The sequence below is a fragment of the Humulus lupulus genome, chromosome 3 (assembly GCF_963169125.1).
Source record: "Humulus lupulus chromosome 3, drHumLupu1.1, whole genome shotgun sequence".
NCBI classification, from domain to species: domain Eukaryota; kingdom Viridiplantae; phylum Streptophyta; class Magnoliopsida; order Rosales; family Cannabaceae; genus Humulus; species Humulus lupulus.
In genome coordinates, this window is record NC_084795.1 from 225,674,921 (window position 1) to 225,688,102 (window position 13,182).

Here is a 13,182-nt window from a genome sequence, read left to right on the forward strand (position 1 = left end):
TTTCTCAAGAGTTCATCTTGCTGTTGAAGGAGCTTTTCTAGACATTGTGCTTGTTTATCATGTTCTTCTTCTTGTTTCCGAAATCTTTCTTCAAACACATTTCTAATGGTTTCATTCAAGGAAGGAGTTTTCGACTTATTTTTCATTGAGGTAGGTGTAACGACCCAAATTCACTAATATGACTTAAGGGCCTTGATTAGTGTGTCGGGAGGTCATAATTGGTTTATGTGTGAATTTATTGATTTAATGCATGATTACATGATAAGCAGGCTTGTATGATTGTATGAATATAAATGTGATTAAATGTTATACTTGTTAGAACCACATTATTATGTGGGTAAATCTGCAGCTGGCGACTTGAGGCGATCTTAGAGAGCTAGATAGTGGGAAATTCACAACGGGGCCTAATGTTTGACTTTGGTAAAGTCAAGGGGTATTGCAGGTATCGGGTGGTTATTTAGATTACTGGGTTATGAAAATAAATATATGGAGATATATTTGAGGATAGGAAGTCTAGGCGGGAATATTGGGGAATTTTACTATTTTTCCCTCGGGGACGTTTCCGGTACCCCGAGCTTTGGGGTTAGCTTAATTGCCTGAGGATAGACTTAAGGAGCAGTAGAAAACAGTAAAATAAAATAAGACCGACTCTTTCTCTCAGCTCTTTTCTCTCTCTTCTCTCTCAAGGAAAAACACTGAAAATTTTAGAGGAATTCAGCTGGAATTCAGTGGATTGAAGGAGTGATTTAGAGGCTTAGCTCAAGAATCATCCAGGAAATTTAATCAGTACAAAGGTAAGCATTGAATGCCTTTCTTTTTGGTTAGAAACTCTGAGTTATGGCTGAGTAGTGAGATAATAGTGATTTTGATGTTAAAGGCAGAATTAAGGTGGAAAAGCTAGGGAATTGACTTGGATTTTCCTTAGAGAAGTGGTTCTACAACTGAGGCAAGCTCTAATCTAATGTTTAATGGCTGAGTTATAGTGTTTTCATGGATAGGTTTTGTGTTCTTAAGTTAGAAAGTTTCAGTAATTGAAATGGGTTTTTGATGGGTTTCTAGCCTAGGTTTCAGCTGGGTTGTGTTGTTGGAATCTTGTGGGAAGTTTTTGGATAATTGAGTTGTTGAATTGGGGTAGTTTTGAGTGAGTTTGCATGAGGTTTGAGAGTTAAAAATTGATGTTTTTCTGGGTTCGACGGGGTCGGGCCACGGCATAGTTCTTGGTGAGTCGCGGCCCTTCGAAGTTGATGTGTGCTAAGGAAGGAGGGCGGGCCGCGACATGGTCTGAGTAGGGCCGCAGCCCTTAGCTGTTCTTGGGCATTGGGTGGCTAATGCCGCGACCCTTAAGGGATTTTGGGATTTTGAGATTCTAGGCTTGGGAATTTAACCTAGGGTGCTCGGGATTGAATCTTTTACCATGTTTGGTGAAGTTCAATGTTCCGGAGACTAGAACTTTGTCTACAAGCTCATTTAAGATTGTTGACGGTATCGTTTATCTTGGTTGTGACTAGGTGCTAAGCTAGGGCTCGGGGATCGAATCACGCTCAAGGAGCATCGCTCGTAACTAGTTCACTTGGATGTCAAAGGTAAGAGAACTGCACCTGGTTGTCTATTTATCATGGGACTAAGGGTTCCCTAATATGTATGCATTGAAAAGGATGGTATTATGCCATGTAAATAGTAAACCAACGGCCTAAGAGTGCCAAAGGTTACACTTGCGCACAGGGCGCGGCTCAGCCACTGGTAGCCGAGGACAGCTTATTATGCACTGAGCTCGGTTTAAGCGAGCTGGAGTCAGTGGGGTAAATAGAGGGTGCGGCCTAATTTTTCGGCCCTAGTTATTATGTGATTTGAGTGTTATTAATGATTGGTTGCATCTTTGATTCTGATTACATGCTATGTGATTAATGTGGAATGTTGAGTGGTTGATTATGCTTAATGAATTATTCTCTTGATATGATTGTTGAGATGTGTAATATGTTTTTTTGCTGGCCCTTGGCTCACGGGTGTTACGTGGTGCAGGTAAAGGCAAGGGCAAACTTGATCAGCCCTGACTTGGAGAGCTCTGTGAGTAGAATGTACATGACCAACTACTCAGCCTCCACGGTTGAGAGGATAATAGGAACAGAAAAGCTATAAATGTTTGTTTTGCCTTAGAGTGGCTGATGGTAGTCTGTATTTTGGAAATTTGGTAAACTAACCCTTAAACACTGTTCCTTTTTGGGAATGTATCTTCTGAGACCAAAACCATTTTATCCTTAGCACATTTATGGTTTAGTGACACATTTTGACTAAATGACTTGATTAGCAAGTCATGCACCTTTATAAGTACACAATGTAGCGGTCCTGGCTATCCAGGGCGTTACAACTTGGTATCAGAGCATCCTAGGTTTAAGGGTTCGTGAAAACCGACTGGACATGTACATTCGCTGCTAGAGACAAGCTCAAATTAGGGTTTGGTAATGTGTACATGTGCTTATATGCTTATATGCTTATATTCCTGGAATGAACTATGATTGTTGTTATATGTTGGATTAAGAGGGAGCATGAGATACTAATAGGGCCTTGCCCTTGACTGTTGTGTGAGAATATTGAGGCATGTTTATTAGCATCGCCATGCATACACATGAATATTTGGATAATTAATTGCATATTGTGTATGGATGAATGCTTGTTTCATAGCAATTGTGTGATGAGATTGGGGCATGCTTATTAGCCGCCGGTGCATGTGGATAAATGCCTATATGTTGATTGTTTGTGTGTAGTTATGTTCCATTGGTTGATTTTGGAGAAGTTTTTACCCTGTCATCATGGTTTGATTGCCGAGTCATTGATGCAGATTGACTTGGATAGCTATGTGTAACATGCCGGCCTTGATGGCATGTTACAAGCTAGGATGGCGCTCGGTCAGATGCGCACGCGAGGGTGCAGGCTGGTGAGCATGATGATGCCTAGTTTGTACGGCAGTGGCATTTTCGTAAATATCTTCAATATTGCCCGGAAATGGACGGGACTTGGTAGGTTCCATATTGATGGGTCAATGAACGCAATGGTATGATCGGATTTGGGAGATTCGGAGAATTGGCGAGCTGGAAGCCAAATATGTCTCCCAAGAGAAAATCATATATGTTCCTAGTAGAAGGATAAAAGCTCAGAAGGCTCTTTGTAGGGGGAGCACCTGGTGTCAGCTCTCCACCACCCCCTGGCGCAGGTGCGTCAAGTGAGCTACTACTAGTTGGGAGGACTAGTAGGGCGGGCATATGAGGACCACGAGGGGACTCATACGTCTCCATGAGTAGGAGTACTCATGGACATTACCGGGCCGCCCTGGTAGTGCGTCGAAGTGTGCTGCCAGAGGTTTAAGGGTACGGTTCCCTTGGCTTGCCGGGATGCCGCTTGCATGGAACATGGCCCAAACCTTCGAGAGATGTCGTGGTGCGCCATGGCCACGAATCTCGACAGGAGATGGCATGGGAAGTCATTCGTGGGACTTGTTAGCATGCAAGCATTGGAGGGTGCACTATGCTTGAGTAGGACAGAGGTCCAGTGTATGCTACTAGTCTGGCAGCCAGTCTCGAGGGCCTGCCAACATGCATGATGGTATGGTGCCTTGAGGATTGGACCATGGACGTATGGGAGTCCTTGGTCTGTGACGTGAGCTAATCGGATAGTATCGAATGGGGCATGATGAGAGGTGTTGGCACGTCAGCTTGGTGTTGGCTCTTGGCCACACATGCTACCTTGACTTGCGAATGTCTGGGTGAGCATCGGTGTTGGGATTTGCCTTGCCATAGTGAGAACCTATGGACAGTGTGAGTGTCTTGGCTAGATAGCCTTGATGCATGATTGCACTCATAGATGCTTGAGAGCATGACTCAGCGAGAGTTGTTCAAGAGACGGAAGTGTGCAGAGGCACACGGTCGCGCGAAAAATGTGCCCATTGTTATTCGAATGGCTGGAAGGCTGACCTTGGCTCAGAGGAGTCAAGGTGCCGCACGGGCATTTCCGCTGTCAAAATGTCAGCCCGTGACAGTTGGTATCAGAGCTAGGTTCATCTCAACTTGGGGTGAACCTGGTTGGCCCATCCTAGAAAGGATGTAGGCGTGCTGAAGGACCATAAGGGTCTGGATGCTTGGACAGATGTCGTTGAGCCTTTTAGTCACCTAGAAAGGATCAGTAGGCTGAGACGGGATAAGACTTGGTTGCTCTTCTTCGTGGGAATACTGGACATCCTAGAGAGGGGACAAGTTATGGCTGCTTCGAATCAAAGTTCAGAGATGCTAGAAAGACAACAACCACGTGCAATTGTGGAGAGGTGCTACAAAAGAGTTGGAACTCATTGACATGAGACAAGGTTTTATGCTTGGTTCACTAGTTCAGGTTCACCTTAGTGACCGTGTAAGTCGCGTGAAGTGCTATTGTTGAAAAGGGAACTTGTACGCAAGAGTGAGTGAGCATAATAGTGGCCGTCAGATGCTTGTCAGTCACGACAGAAGTCAAGAGTGGACAGCTTTGGGGAACTAGATAAAGTTGAGCATGGAATGCTTCAGTTGCTACTTGTGTGCCAAATGGCATCACAGGGAGACCAAGGTGGCCTTGGCCGCGATCGTCAGAGGGCAGTCGTACTTGGAAGTGTTTGCATGTTTACTTGTTCTAGTCCGGAGGGGAGGCGCCGAGACAATTGAGTGGGACGTGTTGGCTCACAGAGATGTTATCTTGTGTGAGCAACACTAAGGCATTGTAAAATATGCTATGTTGTGGAATATATGCATCATAGGCCAGCAGGGCCGAGTAGACCGCGCGCAGTGGTCAGAATAGTACTAGAGTTTCTAGAGCGCTGGAGGGTTGCGTCAGGGAAACTTAGTACTGCAAGAGGGCTTAAGGAGGCAGAGATGGTGCTTGTGTTTAAATGTGGGCCAAAGGGCCTTGCTATTGGGACTTAGTGACCATAGAAGCCGAGAGAAGCTGCCCGGAGGGGCGAGATGCTAGTATAGAGCAGATGGATAGCTATGTGGACAGTGCATGCATAGGGGAATCGACAGTGGTGCTACATGAAGTAGTTGACTCGAGAGTCACATCCTACGGGGGGCACTTCTAGATTTGTTGTGTGCATGAAGACTTGGGGCGGTCAGACGTTCTTGCGTGTGGGCAAGTTGTCGAGGACGCCAACAGTTGAAGTGGGGGAGAGACCTTCACGGTTCAAACATCCAAATAGCAGACCAATGTTCCATTACGAAAGCATCGAGATGAGTTATCATGGAGATCGTTAGTTGTTCAGAATGTAAAGTCAAGGAGACTCAGAGACAGAGACAGAGCCAGTTACCTAGGGTGAAAGTCGTCAGGACTCAGGTACTAAGGTAACATCAGTGCAACGTTTGCCTAAGGTGAAAGTCAACAAGACTCAGGTACTAAGGTAACGTAGATATGTTGAGGGGCGAAGAGTCAGAATGGCCGAGACATTAGTTCAACATCATCTTCAAAAGTGGTAAATGGAACGAGGGACCGCACGAGAAAAACGGTTAGCTTGCGAGCTATACCTTGAGAGGTACACCTCGAGAAGAGAAGTTATTCCCAAGTTGAAGTGGGGGAGCCCACTAATTCATATGTTCGAAGGGTTAGGGTACTTGTTCAGTTTTGGTGTGTGAATCTAGAGAGAAACACAACAACAGATGGGTTGTACAGTGCGAAGACATGCATGACTGATGCGAGTAGGTCAAGTGACCAATTGAAACTGCAGTTAGACAGTATGCATGGGTGTAGGCTGAGACCAAGATTGGGCAGGTTTTGCAGCATGTTATGGGACATGCTTAGTGTTTTATGGGGACACGTGTTTATGGGAACACAAGCCGAATGATTCAGAGAACATATGCCGAAGGGAGATAGCGGATTGGGACAACTTCAGACCTCAAGGGTGAGGTAAAGTGCAGTCAAGTTTGTCAAGATTCAACAGGCCGTCTAGAGTTAGGCAAGGTTGATTTGGGGGTAGAACTTGAGGCAGTGTAGTGGTTTCGAATGATATCAGATCATTGACCACATTGTAGAAGCTCAGAGGAGCAGTGATGCTTATGGCCAGAAATGGTCATTTCGCATCAGGCCTTGGGTATGCAGTAAGGCCGGAGGGCCAAAAGTCTAGGAGACTACTTCGCGAAGTCTATGTGCAAGGATGCACTAGATACTGCATAAGGCTACAGTTGGCATGAGTGCCACGTTAGAGAGAGACATGCCTTCAATGGAAGGATGTTTCGTAGGTGCCGTTGGGAACGGTTGGTTTGCGAACCTCACCCTGAGGGGTGCACCTTAATTTCATCCTTGTTAATAAGAGTAGGCATTGGAAAATTGGCGGGAAAGCAACAATCAAAAGATGTGTTGGCTTTGGGGTCAGTGTTCCAAGGGCTGCTTGGTTGACTGGAGGGACATCGTGATGGACTCGGAGGAGTTCATGTATGCAAGGAGTATTCGAGTGCAGCGGCACTACTTCATGGGAGAATTCTGAATAGTGACGGTGGCATGGGGTCCTTGATCGAGTCCAAGGGTGGACATGGGAGATCATCACCAAGTTAGTGGTTCTACAGTGGTAGAGGGACTAGTGCAGACTCAAGATTCGGAAGAAGCATGGAGTGAGCTTAGGAGTCGAGGCAGGAAGATTGGCCAGCAGTCTGTCGATGAGGGCATCGACAATTGAAGTGTGGGAGAGTGTAACATGCCGGCCTTGATGGCATGTTACAAGCTAGGATGGCGCTCGGTCAGATGCGCACGCGAGGGTGCAGGCTGGTGAGCATGATGATGCCTAGTTTGTACGGCAGTGGCATTTTCGTAAATATCTTCAATATTGCCCGGAAATGGACGGGACTTGGTAGGTTCCATATTGATGGGTCAATGAACGCAATGGTATGATCGGATTTGGGAGATTCGGAGAATTGGCGAGCTGGAAGCCAAATATGTCTCCCAAGCGAAAATCATATATGTTCCTAGTAGAAGGATAAAAGCTCAGAAGGCTCTTTGTAGGGGGAGCACCTGGTGTCAGCTCTCCACCACCCCCTGGCGCAGGTGCGTCAAGTGAGCTACTACTAGTTGGGAGGACTAGTAGGGCGGGCATATGAGGACCACGAGGGGACTCATACGTCTCCATGAGTAGGAGTACTCATGGACATTACCGGGCCGCCCTGGTAGTGCGTCGAAGTGTGCTGCCAGAGGTTTAAGGGTACGGTTCCCTTGGCTTGCCGGGATGCCGCTTGCATGGAACATGGCCCAAACCTTCGAGAGATGTCGTGGTGCGCCATGGCCACGAATCTCGACACGAGATGGCATGGGAAGTCATTCGTGGGACTTGTTAGCATGCAAGCATTGGAGGGTGCACTATGCTTGAGTAGGACAGAGGTCCAGTGTATGCTACTAGTCTGGCAGCCAGTCTCGAGGGCCTGCCAACATGAATGATGGTATGGTGCCTTGAGGATTGGACCATGGACGTATGGGAGTCCTTGGTCTGTGACGTGAGCTAATCGGATAGTATCGAATGGGGCATGATGAGAGGTGTTGGCACGTCAGCTTGGTGTTGGCTCTTGGCCACACATGCTACCTTGACTTGCGAATGTCTGGGTGAGCATCGGTGTTGGGATTTGCCTTGCCATAGTGAGAACCTATGGACAGTGTGAGTGTCTTGGCTAGATAGCCTTGATGCATGATTGCACTCATAGATGCTTGAGAGCATGACTCAGCGAGAGTTGTTCAAGAGACGGAAGTGTGCAGAGGCACACGGTCGCGCGAAAAATGTGCCCATTGTTATTCGAATGGCTGGAAGGCTGACCTTGGCTCAGAGGAGTCAAGGTGCCGCACGGGCATTTCCGCTGTCAAAATGTCAGCCAGTGACACTATGCGTCCAAGAAAATCTATGCGACTAGCCGGCACTAGGTTTGGGACCGGGGGTGATGACCAGAGCCAGATTCCTCCGCCAGTCCCTGAAAACTGGCAGCAACTTATGGCCGATATGCAGGCTTGCACTACAAGAAAAAATGCTTTTAATAAGACCAAAAATGGTTTATCAAAACATACCTTAACACTTTTTTGCGTGTTAAGACCGACTATGTTATCGTAGGTCAGGGTAATTTACATAACACTTTATCATTGTTATACATATGTGTTATTATACTGTCAATGATAACACACTTTCTGTGTTATTTTAATGAATAGATAAGTGTTTAATTATATTATTTATAGTCAATTATATAACACATTTCAATACTTATAAATTTGTGTTATACTACACTTTAGTATAACACATTTTTTGTGTTATATAATGAAGTTTGCATAACAAAATTCTTTTCTTATAAAAAGTGTTATTGTAATAGATATTATAACACATTTTTCGTATTATTTTAATATTTAGATAAGTTTAATTTCTCATTACATATTCATTTATATAACACTAATTTATTCTATTATATTTTTATTTTTTATTTATATAATTAAAATTAGCTTTCTAATATATACTAGCATTATCAAATGAACTTGATTTTCAAATAACAAAAAGTAAAAGCATTCAACATTGTATTAACAATCCACAAATTAGTTTAAAACATTCAACACTGTCATCAACAACAAAATGTTCTTTAAGTATTCAAGTAGTCTTAAATATTCAACATATTGAAAAGTTACTCCTTTCAGCACAAAATATTCTACGGCTGCCCAACACAAAGCCTTCAAAATTAAGTATCCTTTTCTATTTCGCTTGTCACATCTGCAAAATAAACAAAGAAATATTTTATTGTTATTATCTAGTAAAATTAGGAATTCATGATCTTCCAAATGTCAGCACACCAAAGCCTTCCAAATCTGATTTTCTTTTCCACTTCACTTGTTGAATATGGTAAATAAAACATAAGAAAAACTAATGAGGTCATGAAATATCATATCATTCATAGGGACAGACAAAGAATATGGCAGTTATATGGAAACTGAAAGAATTCATCCTATTCATAATTACTACTAAGCTTAAAAGTATCACAATATATAAAGTGTGGTTATGAGGGAAATGTATAGATTTCATGAACAAAATCATAATCAAAGTGTCCAACTAAGATACAGATAATAATCATGAGCAAATTATATTCCCATTTATAAATGCAGAAAATAACTATCAGATCTTAAGAATGAAATGTTAACAACAACACATCAAAATCCACGTATTTAGTTGTGCCTATCTAGAAGTTTAGACCAATTTGCTAAAGATAGTATATAAAATACTAAATCCTAAACATTGTAATAAATTGGCCGCTGGCCGGTACTATTTAACCAGAATAAATACTGATATAATTAGTTTTTATACTATAGCTAGTGTATCTTAAGATATATACAAGTGTAAAAGCTGATAAATTCGACCATTTAGCAAATCAAATTCATAAGATGACTATTTAGCTATTAATTAAAAAAAACATATATAGCAAACATGGTGCACCTGCCGAATAAAAGCGTGTGGTTAAACATACCTTGGCATCAAGCTACATCTCTCCATTGTTATCTGCAATAAGACATGCGCCATGTGCCTTCAACCACTCAATACATTCCTCTAATCCATCTGAATCTGTTTCATCATTGTCAGAAGCAACACTAGAGAAGTCGAGAACCTGAGCGATATAAGAAACAAGTAACGTAGGCCGATAAGATCTTGATATGCAGCTCACTGCCTTAAACCGCATCTTTTCAACATATAGATCTGCATAAATTTTACATACTGTTACATGAATACAATCATTCTTTAATAATTATTTTTATTAAAATGGAGAGTGACTTGATCAAAACTCACCCATCAGGCATGTGTTCAATTTTGGTGTTGTTTTGAAGAGCCTGAAGAACATAACATAGTGTCTAGAAGTGACAGCTGCCCGAACTGCAAGAGCGTGCCTTACTGCATTATCTCTTTTAGCTTCACTTGATAATCTGAAATCAATTTCACAACAAAGATTGAAGGTAAATACAAGTGTTTCAACACAGTACAAGGATGGTACATAGCGAACAAAATTTCCTCCAATCATAACTGACCTCGACATAGATGATACAAGATCCCTGTTGTTACTAGAGTGCAGGATAACACATAGTAAGTTCTATGCAGCAAACTCCATGTGGCATCCCTCAATTCCTTCAGCATAAAGGGATTGCAACTAAGATTGGTAGTGAAATTGCATAGAAGAGTTCATCGAGATTATACTCAGGTAGGTCCCCAACTTCCAATGCTAACCGAGCATGAGTTTCATAAACCTAAAACAAATTATGGATAATGAATACAATGGTAAGTTATATACATGTTAAAAACCAAAGCTTCACTTGGCGGTATCGGTATAACTACTCTGTTTCATTGAACCCTCTAAAGTCATGGTGAAGTTAATTAAAATATTAAAACAAAATACACAGAAAATATATTCTATCCTTTGATACTCAAAATTATAATTACTTATACCGAGCATATATGCATTAATATCTAGATTAAATGTTGTATTTAATGCATTCCCTGTTGCCTTGACATCACATATTAAATGTTAACATGTAGGATCAAATATAAGTAGATGTTTACATGAGAGAAATAAAGAGAGGTTTTGAAACAAACCTTTATTGTTATTTTATTTAGAATTCTTTGCACAGTAAAATCTTGACGAATGGACTTCAACTGATCACACTTGTAGAGGTAATTCTTTTGAGAATTTTGAACCATAAGCAGAGCTTTTTCTAGTACTTCTATCGGTCTTACCTACGAGGGCACAAAGGATCAACAGCTAATTACATATTATGTATGAAAAAGCAACAGTAAGAAAGAAAAATCAGAAAAACCTTGCTGTGTTTTGTTCTCCATAATCAACTTGCCATCCTCTCAAACAATACAAAAATTATGTAACCCTGAAATGGCAAGAGCATTCAAATCTCAGGAATCAGCGTGAGAAACAAATACACCTAACTAAGTATACCAACAGAAATACCCCACTTAACTAACTTCTTTTTCTATACTTATAACTCTGATCTTTAAAAATTTGAGACATGCTATACAACTTTTTAGAAAAGGTTTCTGATTCATGACCAAGACCATGCATGGTAGCTGCATATTACTATAGAAAGCATTGTTCATGGCAAGTTTGTGACCAGAGAGTTCTAAGATTGTATAATAAATTACAAATTGTTATGAAATTAATTGATTAAGTAAATTATTAAAATTTAAGGCAGTGCTTAGCTCTAAGTATCGAATAATTAGATTTACGTTAATTTGCATATTATAATTAAAGTAAAAGCCTTTTAGTAAAGAGCTATACTAATAGAAACTCTTGCAAAAAGATTTGGTTAATAATAACAAAGATATATAATAACTTATATAAAAAAAAGAATGGTATATAATAACAAAGATATGTAATACTAATGAGGATCTTGTAATAACTTATAACAAAGATATCGTAATACTAATGAGGATCTTGTAATAACTTATAACGAATAAGCATCAACTGCAGTTGAGCTAATTAGATATGCTGCCATGCTATGAACAACCCAAACGAACTTGTACTTTTTATATATGAAGAGCATCTTAATTATTTCCAAACATGTTGATATACAATTATGTACACAATTGTATATATATACTAAAGACAGAAAATCACACATTTCAATACAGTCTTGCTCTAATTAAAACACATAATATGCAAGTGTGTCACAGGCAGTAACAGTCATGGTCAATTATCACAAAAAAAATTAAGATCAATTTTTTTTGTATCAGAAACTTACCTTACTACAGTCCTTTTTTCCTTCTAGTTTTCTCACCTGAAATGACATCTTTGAACTTGACATATCATGAATTGAACATGTTAAAAACTTGGCAGAGCAAGAAAGTTGGCTTTGAGACATGAAGGGCTGATACACACATATACCTATATAGGTATAAAATACCACCTATTACAGAAACTACATGATATAAATCAACTTAAAACACATCAACATAGTTTATAAAGAATAAACAAGCTAAGTAAAAGTGCTCCAATAAAAAGAATCAAAATGACAAAAAGAAACTCAAAATATTCATTCAAAATATTTGGTTATAGATGAGATATTGAAAATAAAAACAAAAAAAAAATGGAATAACTTAGTATGAGGAAACTAATTCAGTGAAACAAAGACTTTATTGAAAATTCCATTCTTTTTTTTTCTTTTAATAGAAACATATAATAAATGAAAAGAAAGGACATTTCCTTCATTGCTAAAAAAACTAAGTCATTGCTATCAATACTAAAAAGAACTCAAAAATGGTTAAAGAGTAAAAAGTAATACCATAAAGTAGAGTATGCAGCCAAACAAAAATGAATATCACTATTATACTGTAAGTATGACAAAAATATGAATTTTGCACTAATTCCACTACAATTTACCAATTCAACATTTGTCATCATCTTTGAATTACACTATTTATCTCCTTCACTTTACATTTTTTTTAAAGAGAGTATTTATTTGGCCCTCAAACTGTAGAATTAGAATCTCATTTTGGCCTCAAGACCTTCAAATGTATGGTTTTACTACCCCAGACCTAATTTTTTTTGTCAACAATAAAATAAGGGGCCAAGACATGATTAGAATGGTAAAATGAGAAACTTGAAAGTTAAAAGGGCAAAAGTTAGAATGGTAGTGCATAAAAAAACAGGGGCAATGGAGACCCGAGTATATCCACAACAGTAAAAAAGCCACAGCCAATAGCAGATCATAAAATCTTATGTAATGCTCTTTTTTAATGCAAAATGAATGTCCAAAAAGAAACATGCCACCTTCACAGATCAAAACAGGGAAGGGAAACTTTTCTAGAGCAATTATCATCATACTCATCATCTATCGCATATAATGGTTACATGAAAAGACTGTAAAGCCAAAGAGGTAATCATAGCTGGTTTGTAGTTATGGTGTTCAGCCAAAGATTCCTACACATAAAGTCGGTCTTACATAATAAGATCTATTGCTGAGCTCTATTAGTTTGTGTAGAGCAGAAAACATTTGAATATTCAATATTGACTGTCGAGAATTGTTAATGGAAATTAACTATGGACAATTTAAGTTTTTCCTACTATCTAGAGACAATGTAATAAGGAAGATATTAAAGGACATATCTTGAATCAGGTTGAAAGAGTGGTCAGTTTTTCCTTTTCTCTGAGATGCCAACATTGAAGCAAAGCT